This window comes from Giraffa tippelskirchi, chromosome 13 (genome assembly GCF_054371585.1).
Source record: "Giraffa tippelskirchi isolate mGirTip1 chromosome 13, T2T-mGirTip1v1.2.pri, whole genome shotgun sequence".
In the NCBI taxonomy this organism is placed as follows: domain Eukaryota; kingdom Metazoa; phylum Chordata; class Mammalia; order Artiodactyla; family Giraffidae; genus Giraffa; species Giraffa tippelskirchi.
The window spans coordinates 79098867-79111555 of record NC_137287.1 but is presented as its reverse complement, the minus strand read 5'-3'; the positions used below and the strand labels follow the sequence as shown (position 1 = coordinate 79111555).

Genomic DNA, 12689 nt, shown 5'->3' with positions numbered 1-12689 from the left:
GTGTTTCCAATAGCTATGGAGCCAGAAGTTTCAAGTTCTTTTAGTTTTTCTGTTTGTTTGTTTTGTCTTTCCTCTTCTCTTGACTTCGGGCTTCTTTTAATTGCTCCTCCTCAGAGAAAATCCGTGTCTTACAGCTCTTCCAGCTGTGATTCACTGTTATTATACAAGAACCCAGCTAGTATGATGGCAGGTATAGGGGGCTGGGGAGCATTCTGTAATTACATCTTGGTCACACTGAGGGGGTCTGTGTCTCTGGACTGGAACCTTTACCCGTGTTTTGTCCTGTAGAATTCCCTCCTACTTAAGCAAGAGAGGAAGCCCAGCAGGGGCTTATGTGAGAGGATTGCCCTTCCCCCACAGCTCTGAGAGGGAGTTCTGTTTAAGTTTTCCCCCTGGGGAGAGGGCGTTTATAGAGAAAGGTCTGAGCATCTTGCATTAAAAGTTCTTCTTCCCTCCCCCTGCCAGTTTCACGGTAGGTAGGGTCTTTATCAGATCTTTAACACAAAACATAGTGGGTTCCTGCAAGTAAAGCCGACATCAATGTAAGGGCCCCTGTACAGTGGCTCCCAGGAATTCCTCCCTCTTGTGCTGTCCACTCTCAGCTTCCAGAAATACACCAAAGTTGCAATTTAAGTATTTCTTAATGCTCAACCCATTAATGGCTCCTGGCTTCCACTCTAGGAAGATCTCAGCCGTGACTCTCAGCTTTATCTTTTCTCTCCTGAGCTCGGGGCAGTTGATTTTCCCTGCAAAGTCAGTTCTCTTATGGGTCCAAGAGAATTCTATGATTTTAGTTTGTCCCGATGTTTCTTGTAAGAATAGGAGAAACAACTTCCACATTATTTTTGTCAGAGGTTTAGCGTCCGCAGGTACTATATTTCTCAGGCAAAGTCAGGGTTGTGCCCTTGGGGAGAGATTGTGTTAGGTCAAAATATGCTGCACTTTAAAAAAATAAAATAAAACCTTAAACACAGCATGAATATATGAATCTGCAATGTCAACTGATATAGCAAACTTCCCAACTGTCCTAATAATCTGTTCTAGTATTTTTCTAACATTTTCTAGTATTTTTCTAGTACTTTTTAAATACTTTAAACAGATGTTATTAAGAGACTATTTTGGAAATTTAGTAAGTAAATCATAATTTTCATTAAAATACATGGCTCTGTATCCAATTTAAACCCTAATGTGCTCAGCAGAACATTCTTTAAAGAGGAAGCTTTGCTACTCATCAAAGCCTGATAACAGTTTCACTTGAGAAAAATCACAGGAATCTGATAAACCAGATGACATCCAGGGGATTTCCCTGACTTTTCTTAAGGCTGCACTGTGGAAGAGGAAATAAAATGCTTCCTCTTCAGCTCCTTCTTTAACTAGTTTTGTTTAAGTTTATTGTGCCTTTGCACTGAATACTAAAAAAATAAATAAATAAATGATGACACAGAACAGACAATGGCAAACAATAGATTCTTCCAATTCAAAGAAAATTTATTTTTCTTTGGACCTACTTATGAAGTAGGCACTTTAGAATTATTCTGTTTATGCACATAGGAGGAGACCCTAGGAATCCTTGCTGTGACTCAGCCATGAACATCTTGCTGACTTAACTCCCCAAGATGTCAAGCAAAGCAAGAAGTATTGACATTACTGTTTTATTTTCTATTCTACTCATTGATTTTGGCTACTGACAAATGAGAGCTTTTCATAGGTAATTTTTTTTTAAATCTCTCTATGTCTCAGCAGACATAGAAAAAAAACCCAAGAACAAGAGATCGTCTGTGAAGGGTAACTGTTGGGAAGACATTCCAAGAAGTATAGATTTTGTTTACTGAGGTCCTTCCTCTCTCCCACCCATCATTCACTTCCTGAGCTCCTCGGTTAGACTCTCAGGCATGAGCCATCACCCTAGTAAAACGATGTCTGGGATCCAACCATTTTAGATCTAGATAAGAGCTTAGAGATAAAATTGTCCTCTCTCAAAAGAGAAAGCTAAAGCTCTGAAGGAGCTCAGAGATCCACCCAAGCTCCCACCACAGGCCAACTGCCATTCCTCCCTTGTGCCATCTTCCTTGCTTTTGTAACAGCAAACCCACCAACAGATCAGAACATTGAGTGACTCCTGTGTGGACCTGCCTGACTCTCCAGTTTTATTCTATTGGCAAAGGGGAGGCATTTGAGGAAAGTTTGAGCCACTTTTGATTTCAGTGTGTTCTCAGCTAAGCTGTTTTTCCTTTGGACTGTTGATTGCCATTGTACCAAACATAAAAATAACTCAGGTTCTTAACATTCCTGTTGGCAGCAAGCACACTTGATTACATACCACTTCAGTCCTGTGGGTAAAGACCACAGTCCTGGGTTCTGCAAGGACTTGTCCTCCTTGGAGCTCCCTTGATGATGGAACAGGGGTACTCTTTCCTTGTTATGTATCAGGGTCCTTCTCCTATACAAAGGAGACAAGCTCTTGGGCTCTGCAGTGAGCCTGTGACCATGCTGACAGCTTCTCATATGAGGTCAGAGTCAAACATCCCCTCTGTCATAATGCTCCCTGGCTCCAGCCTGGGTCCATGTCCCTCAGCTCCAATTCAGGGCTGGCTGACCCTATGTATTGCATTTGGAATCTTTCTCCTTATGGGTTTGGTTCTGCCCAGCTTTTATCTGAGGAATGTTTGTTCTCTGTACCCAATCCTCTCTCTAATTTAGTCAATATTTGTTTTCTGCATCAGCACTCTTTTTTTTCTAAGTGTTGACCTGATGGCAGTATTTGTCTTTCCTGCTCGCTTTCACTTCCTTTTCATTCTGTCACTGTTGAATTTCTCTTAAAAGTAGCTTTGGAATAAAAGAAGGGAAATTAGCTGTATGGGATGAAGAGACATAAGCCACTCTGTATAAAATAGATAAGCAACAAGGATATGTTGTATGGCACCTGGGATTATAGCCATTGTCTTATAATAACTTTGAATGGAGTATAATCTATAAAAATACTGAGTCACTATGCTGTACACTTGAAACTAACCTAATATTGTAAATCAACTATACTTCAATAAAAATATTACCATCTATAGCTCCCTGGATTCCTTCAGCTGGCCCCTGACTCTTAATCCTCCTTCTGTGAACAGTGGCCTCTGCATTTTCCACTGTTACCTCTGAGCACAAAATAGCAAAATCTGTGATGTGATGTATTTTTCTAGAGGAGACTTTCTAATGAATTCTGCCCTACTGGTGAAGATAGTCTGCCTGAAAAACAACAGGAGAAGAGATGAGGATGTCCCTTTAGCAATAAATACCCCTAAATCCTTTAGCTTCAAAGAAATTTGACCCATGCTGACAAAGGTTAAGCAGTACATTTGCAATCAATGACTTGGGAACTGACATCAATAAGAAATGACTCAGAGGGACTGCCCATTCTCCTAACACAGGTGTCCTGCATTCAATTCCTGGTCTGGGAACTAGATCCCACATGCCACAACTATTAACAAGATAGAAAATCCTGCATGCCATAACTAAGACACAGCACAGCCAAATAAGTTTAAATAAATTTTTTAAAAAGGAAATGACTCAGAGACGTCATACCCTCTAACTGGAAAGCTCTGTCTTCTACTTACAGCCTCATTAATTCCTGCTTATACTTCAAGTCATGAATTAATATCATTTCTTTAGAGAAGTATTCACTGACCCTCCAAACTAAGTTATATCATTTTACTTGATCTTCAAATCTACAGCCAGCCCTCTCCTTTGAACCACAGTTTCAAATATCCAACCACTTACTCAGAATCTCCAATGCATATCCAATTTAAGGCATCTTAAACTTTATAAGGCCAAAGGAGAAGAGGACAGAGGATGAGACGGTTGGATGGCATCACCAACTCAATCGACATGAACTGGAGCAAACTCCAGGAGACAGTGGAGGACCGGGAAGCCTGGTGTGCTGCAGTCCATGGGGTCACAAAGAACTGGACACAACTTAACTGAACAACAACTACAAACTCGACAAACTGAACTCTTCATTTCCCCCCTCAAACCTGTTTATCCCCATTTCTGTAAATGTCACCACAATTTATCTAGTTACTCAAGTCACAAGCTTCAGAGTTAATTGTCTTAGGTCAGGTTCCTTAAAAGTAAAGCTGAAGGTGGAGATTCTTGTGTATGTGAGGCACTATGAGAAAGCTCATAGGAAAACCCTGTACAGGTATAAAGGAAGCTGTAGGGGCAGGAGAGGATGCGTGGCAAAGGTGTGGGTTCTGCTGGAGTCCACCCTGAGGCCAGGCAGCTTGGAGCACAAATGGCACCAGCGTGGGCTCACTGTGCGATGGGGGGCTGAGCTTTGTATTCCACTAGGAGTGCGTCACTGGATACAAGTCCCCCTCTTACCCCAGGATTTCCATTGACTGAGATCCATTCTCCAGAGAAGGAGGCAGCCAGGGGCTCAGCTGGTGATGGGAGCACCAATCTGGTGGAGGGGCATGTGTGCCGCCCTGGCCGAGTCTATTACACCATCCTGAGCGCCTTCCCCCGCCCCCTGCCATCTGCTTCCTCCACACTCCATAAGCAAATCCTGGCAGCTTGACCTCCAAATTTTATCCCAACACAAACAGTCTCTCACCGTCCAATCAGCATCTCCTTAACCCAAACTACCATCTCTCATCTCTTACCTGGACTACCGGGAGCAGGTGTACTCATCCCTCCCACAAGAAGCAGGAAATAAAAGAATTAAGGTTGCTTTCTCAGAGACAAGCTCGAAGACCAAGACATGGCCATTCAGAAAAAGGGTGGGCAGTTGCATTTAGAGGAGTAGAATGGTGCCCCTCAGCAAACCCAGACTGACGCGATTGAGTGGACGAGCATATCCGAAGAAAAGATTCTATCAAGGGGGCAGCTTGTCAGCCAAGGAGGAGACACAGAGAAGCAGCGAGAGAGAACCCACAAGTTTCAGTCAGTGCATACCACAAGACCAGTCCAATTTTAACCCATTGCCACTCAAGTCATCCACCCAAATCCTCACTCCTTTGTTCTGATTCCATGCTCACCAGGTATATAGAAGGCAAAAAGAATTTGAGTGGTCCTAGAGCAATGGCATTTCCTTCTCATTATAAACAGTAAATGAGCATCCCAGCCTTATTCATCAGTGCATGTTAAGTCACTTCAGTTGTGTCCAATTATTTGCAACCCTACAGACTGTAGTCCTCCAGGTGCCTTTGTCCATGGGGATTCTCCAGGCAAGAATACTGGAGTGGGTTATCATGCCCTCCTCCAGGGATCTTCCCGACCCAAGGATCAAATTCCAGTCTCTTCTGTCTCCTGAACTGGCAGGCGAGTCCTTTACTAGCACCACCTGGGAAGCCCCATTCATCAGTATCTTGATACAAAAACCCACCAAGCGATGAATGTTCCAGCCTGAGCTGCAACAAATTCTGCAGGATGCATAGCAGATTCAATTTTCCATAAATGGCCACAGCGAGAGCCCTGGTTCCACCTGGTCTTCCAGAACTTTGCCAAAACCCTGTCAAAAGTGGGAGTCCATCCCCATGCCCAAATCTGCATGGTTTTTTGGCTTTTGCTTTAATAGATAGAATGTTGTACAAGTGATGCTGTGTAACTTCCAAGTGAGATCATAGAAAGCAATATGGCTTCTACTTGGCCCTTGCTCTTTTGGGATGCTCACCCTTTGAGCCCACCACTCTGTTACAAAGAATTACAGGCCTCAGGGCAAGGCCACCCACAGGCATTCTGGACAGCAGCTCCAGCCAGGATCCCAGCCACTGACCACGGGAAGAGAAGAAACTTCAGATGATTCTAGCCTGGGGCTTCTAGACTCCCCAGCTGATGACGTATAGAGGGGAGATGAGCCGGGCTCATCTAGCCATAGCCATATTGCAATTTCATAAGAACAATAAATGTTGGCTTCTTTTTAAGTCACTAAATTTTGGTGTGGCTTGTTACATGACAGAAGGTAATCAGACAAAAGAAAACCTGTTGCAAATTGAAAATCAGCCCAGTATTGCCACTTAACTACATGAGTCCTTGTATTAATCCTTTTTTTTAGTTTTTTTCTATTTTTAAAATTGGAATATAATCACTTTACAATGTTGTGTTAGTTTCTGCTGCACAATGAAGTGAATCAGCTATATGCATACATATATCAGCTTGCTCTCGAGCATCCCTCCCACCCCCTTATCTCACCTCTCTAGGTCATCACAGAGCACTGAGCTGAGCTCCCTGTGTTATATAGCAGTGAGTGAGTGAAAGATGCTCAATCATGTTCAACTCTTTGCGGCACCATGGATTGTAACCCACCAGGCTTCACTGTCCATGGAATTTTCCAGGCAAGAATACTAGAGTGGTTTGCCATTCCCTTTTCCAAGGGATCTGCCCAACCCAGGGATCAAACCAAGGTCTCCTGCATTGCAGGCAGATTCTTTACTGTCTGAGCTACTAGGGAAGCCTGTGTTATATAGCGGGTTCCCACTAATTATCTACTTTACACATGGTAGTGTGTATATGTCAACACTACTTTCCCAATTCATCCCGCCCTCACCTTCCCCCTCTGGGTCCACATGTCTGTTTCTCTATGTCTGCATCTCTATTCTTGCCTTGGAAATGGGTTCATCTGGACCACTTTTCTAGATTCCACATATATGTGTTAATATACAATATACTTGTTTTGCTCTTTCTGACTTACTTTACTGTGTATGACAGACTCTAGGTCCATCCACATGTCTACAAATGACCCTATCTCTTTCCTTTCAGTGGCTGACTAATATATTCCATTGTACATATGTACCTTTTATTAATTCTTCATGCTCATAGTACTTATGGTGCTTGGACTCCACTTCTATCTCATGGGAATCTTCATATCTGTTCAGAGCCAGGCTTAGAGGTTGGGGGTTTTGGATGACTCCACTCATTCAGGTGAGTCCTCTGCCTGTTTCTTAAAGGCTGAAGCTTTGTCTGGGTCCTTTTCTCAAGCTCCATTTGAATTACTGTATCATAAGCACAACTTTTCTATCTATCCTCACTCCCTTGATGATTTTACTTGGTTGCTGAGCTTTAAGAAAAATTTTATTCTGCAGACTGTAACAACGCTTTACCTCTAGCCTGGACATCACCCTGCACTCTAAATCACTTTGCTCACTTGATTTCTACACTAAGATAAAGAGTAGGCACCTCAAAATTAATGCTCACAGTTGGCCTCCTGCTCTTCTACTGCCTCAAAAGTGTTCCTCACAGGCTCTCTTGTCTCCAGTGAACCAGTGAAGTTGCTCAGTCCTGTCCAGCTCTTTGTGATCCCATGCATTGTAGCCAACCAGGTTCCTCCATCCATGGAATTTTCCAGGCAAGAGTACTGGAGTGGGTTGCCGTTTCCTTCTCCAGGGGATCTTCCTGATCCAGGGATAGAACCCAGGTCTCCCACATTGCAGGCAGATGCTTTAGCGTCTGAGCCACCAGGCAATTCTAAATTTTCAGTTCGCTCAGATTGAAAAGCCGAAAGATGGGATTAGGGGAGTCTGAGATGAGAGATGTTTATTACAAGAAATTGGCTTCTGTGATTGTGAAGACAGGCAAGCCCCAAGATCTGAAGGGTGAGTCACCTTGCTGGAGACCCAGGAGAGGTGACAATGTAGTTCTAGTCCAAAGGCCAGCAGGCTTGAGATTCAGGAAAAGCCAATATTGCAGTCTGAGTCTGAAGGCAGGAAAAATTCTCTCATACCCAGGGGAGGGTCCAGTTTTTTGTTCTATTCATGCCTTCAACTATTCATGCCTGATCCCATGTGGTGGCATAAAGCCCACCACACCAGAGAGGGCAATCTATTTCACTCACTCTAATGACTTAAATATTAATCTCATCAAGAAACATGCAGAAAAATGTCTGACCAAAGAGCTGGGTACCCCATAGCCCAGTTGAGTTGACACATAAAATTAACATCACAAATAACAGGTGCAGAGTTTCCCTCAGGCCCCCTTTAACCAGTTTTGGGAGCCCCTGCCCCGGCTCTCAGTGGCCTGCCCTGTGCTGCCTGTTCACAAGGTGCCCTGGGGCTACTAGAGCCACACTGCCCTTGTTTAGCAGAGGGCCTGCAGGCACAGAAAGCTAGGAGTGCCTTGGAATTTGCCTCCCAGGATGACCCTGAAGGTGTAGGAATATGAAGCCCCTGGCTCAACTTCAGACTTCCTTTCTTCCCTTCCTGGGTTCTCCTTGGATCGATTCTTTAATAAAACACTTGCATGAGAACTTCTATCTCAGGGTGTGCTTCTGAGGGAAGTTAGTTTTAAGACAGCAGCCTTTTTTTTTTTTTTTATCATACTTTGTTGGCCTTCATAAATATTGTCATTTCTCCCTAAAGCTGGTCCTTACTCAGTTTTAGGAGACAATCTAAGCTTCCTAAAGCTTTAACATCATCAAATGATCAATTAAAAACATCCTTTCTGTCAGTACCACTAAGAAGCAAGACCTCAGGGTTAGGAAGGTGTGAGCTCTGAAGTCAGTACATTACCCCCCAAGTTGTCCAGGAGCATGAAAACAGTCAGCCTGGCTACTACATCCTCTGGGAGAGAAACTTCTCTTCCCACTAGTCTCCAGAAGGAGAATTTGGGGCAGCCTGCCATTTGCCACACTGCCTGCTTTCCTGTGAAATGAGAGCACCATGGAAGAAACTAGTTCTGGAACTAATAATAAGATCCAGTTAGCATTTAATTTACACACATGCTGATTTATTTTATAATTGCAGTTGCTGAAGAGGTATGTCTTTCCATCCTGAGCCCCCAATGACCTTAGAAGGTAATTACAGAAACGGCTCAGCTCTGCTCATAATATGGAATCATCACATTTCTTGAAATGACTTAACCTGCGATGTCATTGAACATCCCCTGAAGAGAATTGGAAGCTAGAAACCCACCTCACAGAGCGGAAGAATCTTTCTCTTTACTCATGCAGAGGAATCTACTTTAATTACCTTTCGGCTCTTCTCTGTGTAAGAAGGTACCCAGGAGACCGGAAAACAGTTGTTTAAAGCACCTGATGATAAGCACTGTCAAAGAAAGCCCTGTAGAAAATAGTTACATGGTGTTTTTGAAGCCAGGATGTTTCAAGGGATTTTACGCTAGTTGAGAAATCTAGGTTGTCAAGCTATGAAATTTAGTGCATGCACACAAGTGTGTACATGCATGCACATAAAGACACACACAGAGTTATCAATTCTATGAAACCCAGTGCCTGGAATGGCCTGTGAAGAGTGCTGACACACCATAAGAAAGGAGACAAGAGAGGACCCATGAATGACTAAATGAGCATTTCACCTGTCAAAGTCTTGCTGGTGGTCTGACAGAATTCACAACCCCATTGTGCTGTAACCCAAACACAGACCAAGACCACTGCACACTTTCTTCCACTGTACGTCTCACCCCTCTTCTCTTGTTGGCTTCCCATCCCAGGTTTGGCCTCTTGGCCTTGCCTGAGCTTGACTCCAGGGGATAAGACACACTTCTGTGAGGTTAGACAGATGCCCCTCAGGTAGGTAGATGGAGAGATATTTCCAACCAAAGCATCAGCAACATGAAGGGTGGGACCAGGAAATGGGGCCCCGTTGCTGGGAACTCATCTATTATCGCTCAACTCTAAAAGATAAAGTGGGTCAAGAACTGCACGGGGAAAGGGAGGGTGGGATGAACTGGGGACTTAGCACTGACATATATACACCACCATGTGTAAAACAGATAGCTAGTGGCAAAGCTGCTGTATAACACAGAGAGCTCAGCTTGGTGCTCTGTGATGACCTAGAGGGTCATCAGTGGGATAGAGGAAGGGTGATCAAGAGGGAGGAGATATAGGTATAAAATGGCTGATTCCCAAAGGAAATAAACCCTGAATATTCACTGGAAGGACTGGTGCTGAGGCTAAAGCTCCAATACTTTAGCCACTTGATGCAAAGAGCCAGCTCATTGGAAAAGACCCTGATGCTGGGAAAAACAAAAGGCAAAAGAAGAAGGGGCAACAGAGGATGAGCTGGTTAGATAGCATCAATAGACGTGAATTTGAGCAAACTCTGGGAGCTAGTGAAGGACAGAGGAGCCTGGGGTGCTGCAGTCCATGGGGTCGCAAAGAGTTGGACACAACTTAGTGACTGAACAACAACAACTATGGCTGATTCACCATGTTGGACAGCAGAAACCAACACAACACTATAAAACAATCATACTCCAATTAAAAAAATTTTTAAATAAAAACAGCAAGTAGGCATAATCCACATTAAGGAGAAATTCACAATCAGACAGGAGTTTGATTTAAATAGCTGTGGAAGTGCTTGTCAGGGCAGGGACACATCCCCTAAGGTTTATGGGAGTCTCATTCAGGCAGCAGAGTGGAGGACAACCTGAGTAAACAGTAATATAGAGGCAGGAAGGCTGGACAGAGACAGTTAAGGTTTGATGATCGAGGTCATAGCGTAGGCACCAGGCCTTCAGATGGGGGCTAATAGCAGACCACAGACACTTTTGTTGGCAAGAACTGGCAGGAGGAAAGGGTGTTACAGGTCACGTCATCATGACTAGAGATGGTGCTGTGTCAGGAGCCCAGACAGCCAGTTTCCTGGGACCTTTCCTCTTCTCCCAGGACCATTCCCAGCAGTGAGTATGTTATGGGCACTCAGGAATTACCTGTTTTACTCAACTGACCTCATAGGCATCTCTCCTCTCAACCATTCTCTGGTAGAGGCAGAAAATGATGAGATAAGCAAATTAATGGAACTTGGGTAGGTCTCATAAATCTTCTGATTCTGTGTTTCTGCCAGTATAAAATGAGGGGGCTGGACAGGGATCTGGCTGACTGTCTCCAACTCTCATACACAAGGTCAGCCAGTTCTCAGGGTGGGGCTGGCAGCTGCCTTCTGGGGGGATGTTGGCAGAAATCTCGAGAGATGAACAAACTGCAAAGAGGCTTTTCCAGATCTCCTCCAAACCCAGGGCTAAGCAAGAGATTGCTGCATTTATTGATTTATTTGTGTTATTTACAAGCACTGAAATAGTCATCGTGCTGCAGTTCCCTTTAATGGAGGAAATAAAATGATCTCTATTGAAGGAGGGAGTGGAGTAGGGGACCTGTGTTGCCAAGGCAGTCTTACTGGTGGCATAAAATTCTGGATTTTTTATGTTTGCTTTGTTTTAATTGGAGGATAATTGCTTTACAATATTGTGCTAGTTTCTGCCATACATCAACATGAATCAGCCATAGGTAAACACACATCCCCTCCTTCTGGAACCTCCTTCTCACCTCCCATCCCATCCCACCCCCTTCTAGGTTGTCACAGAGCACCAGGTTTGAGCTCCCTGCATCACATAGCAAATTCCTACTGGCTATCTATCTTACATAAGGTAATGTATATGTTTCAATGTTACTGTTTCGATTCTGTTTTTATTTAAATCAAATTTCTGGTTGACTGGATTGATGCTGCCTTTTACACCCACTCAGTGCTTTGAATAGAACCTGATTCTCGTGGCTTTGTTTTCTCCAGGCCCTGAGAGGGGATCCCGGGATTGTCGATGAAAAGCCATTCAGCACAGCCTGTCAGTGTCTCACTGATAACATTCTCTTGACTGATTCATCAGGGCTGCCCTATGCGGGTGGGAGCCTGGCTGGGTCTCCCCAGACCGGAGTTGCCATCTCTGGTCCTTGAGCCTCCAGACACTTGAGCAGAAAACCTAATGGGAGGGCAGGAAGGTGCCCAGTGCAGGCTTGTCCCAGACGTCACCCCTGTTCAAGTGACTTGCCTGTGTTGAGCTTTGGTCCCCCAGCACTGTTTTCCCTTGTCAATTCCATGAAGCGAGTGGGAGGCTACAAGGTGAACACAGCGTGCTCCTGATTTAAAAAGGAAAGAAAGGAGAGGCTCTGTGTGGTATTGCAGCAACCCTTGATTACCCTGAGAAAGGGAGGCAGGAGTCACACACAAGGAAGTGTTCAGGGTTGAAATCTACTTAGTGGAAGTGCTGGCAGGAAAAGACCCCTGGATTCAGAAGCTTGGTTATTAATCTCACAGCTTCCTTATCTATAAAGTCACAGCAGGACGTTATCTAATCTCTACTGCCTCTCAGGTCTGCATGCGTGCTAGGTCACTTCAGTTGTGTCTGATTCTTTGCGGCCCCATGGACTGTAGCCCACCAGGCTCCTCTGTCCACGGGAATTCTCCAGGCAAGAATACTGGAGTGGGTTGCCATGCCCTCCTCCGGGGGATCTTCCCAACCCAGGGATTGAACCCGTGTCTTCTGTGGTTCTTGCATTGGCAGGTGGCTGTTTACCACTAGCGCCACCTGGTCTGAGATTCCTAGAAATGCACCCTGAATAGTTAATGTTAGTTGCTGTTGATCAGTAAGGTTAATGGGTAGAAACCAAGGGAGAAATATCAGTGCTCTCAGATGCTTCCAGCTACAGGCCTGGATAAGAACTGTCCAAGGTTCTAAGAAGGGAGCGGGATCAGAGAGGGCTCTCACTGTTTCCACCAGGACAACAGGCTCATACTGGGACAAATGGTCATCTCAAGAGAGCAGCATCCTTTGGGTGAGATTAGCCTGATGAGTGCTTCTCTGTGTTCCTTTCTGCTCCCTATAAATGCATGCTTCCTACCACTCTGCCTACATGCCCTGAATTAATCCTATGGCCCTGTTGGTCTACCATTTGTCAGTGATCTAGTATCAGGCATTCTGCA

The 12689-nt window shown here is 44.4% G+C and overlaps 1 protein-coding gene across 4 annotated transcripts in view; it reads right to left on the bottom strand.

Moving 5' to 3' along the window:
- Positions 1 to 12689, bottom strand: part of LOC145533454 (uncharacterized) — a 103770-nt gene that overhangs the window by 16179 nt on the left and 74902 nt on the right. The window contains exon 4 of one of the 4 annotated variants that reach the window (XR_014074084.1): positions 8949 to 9038. The exons of the other annotated variants lie outside the window; for them this stretch is intronic. The gene's annotated coding sequence lies outside the window, so the exon portion shown is untranslated. The remainder of the gene's footprint in view (positions 1 to 8948; positions 9039 to 12689) is intronic. 4 annotated transcript variants of the gene reach the window in all.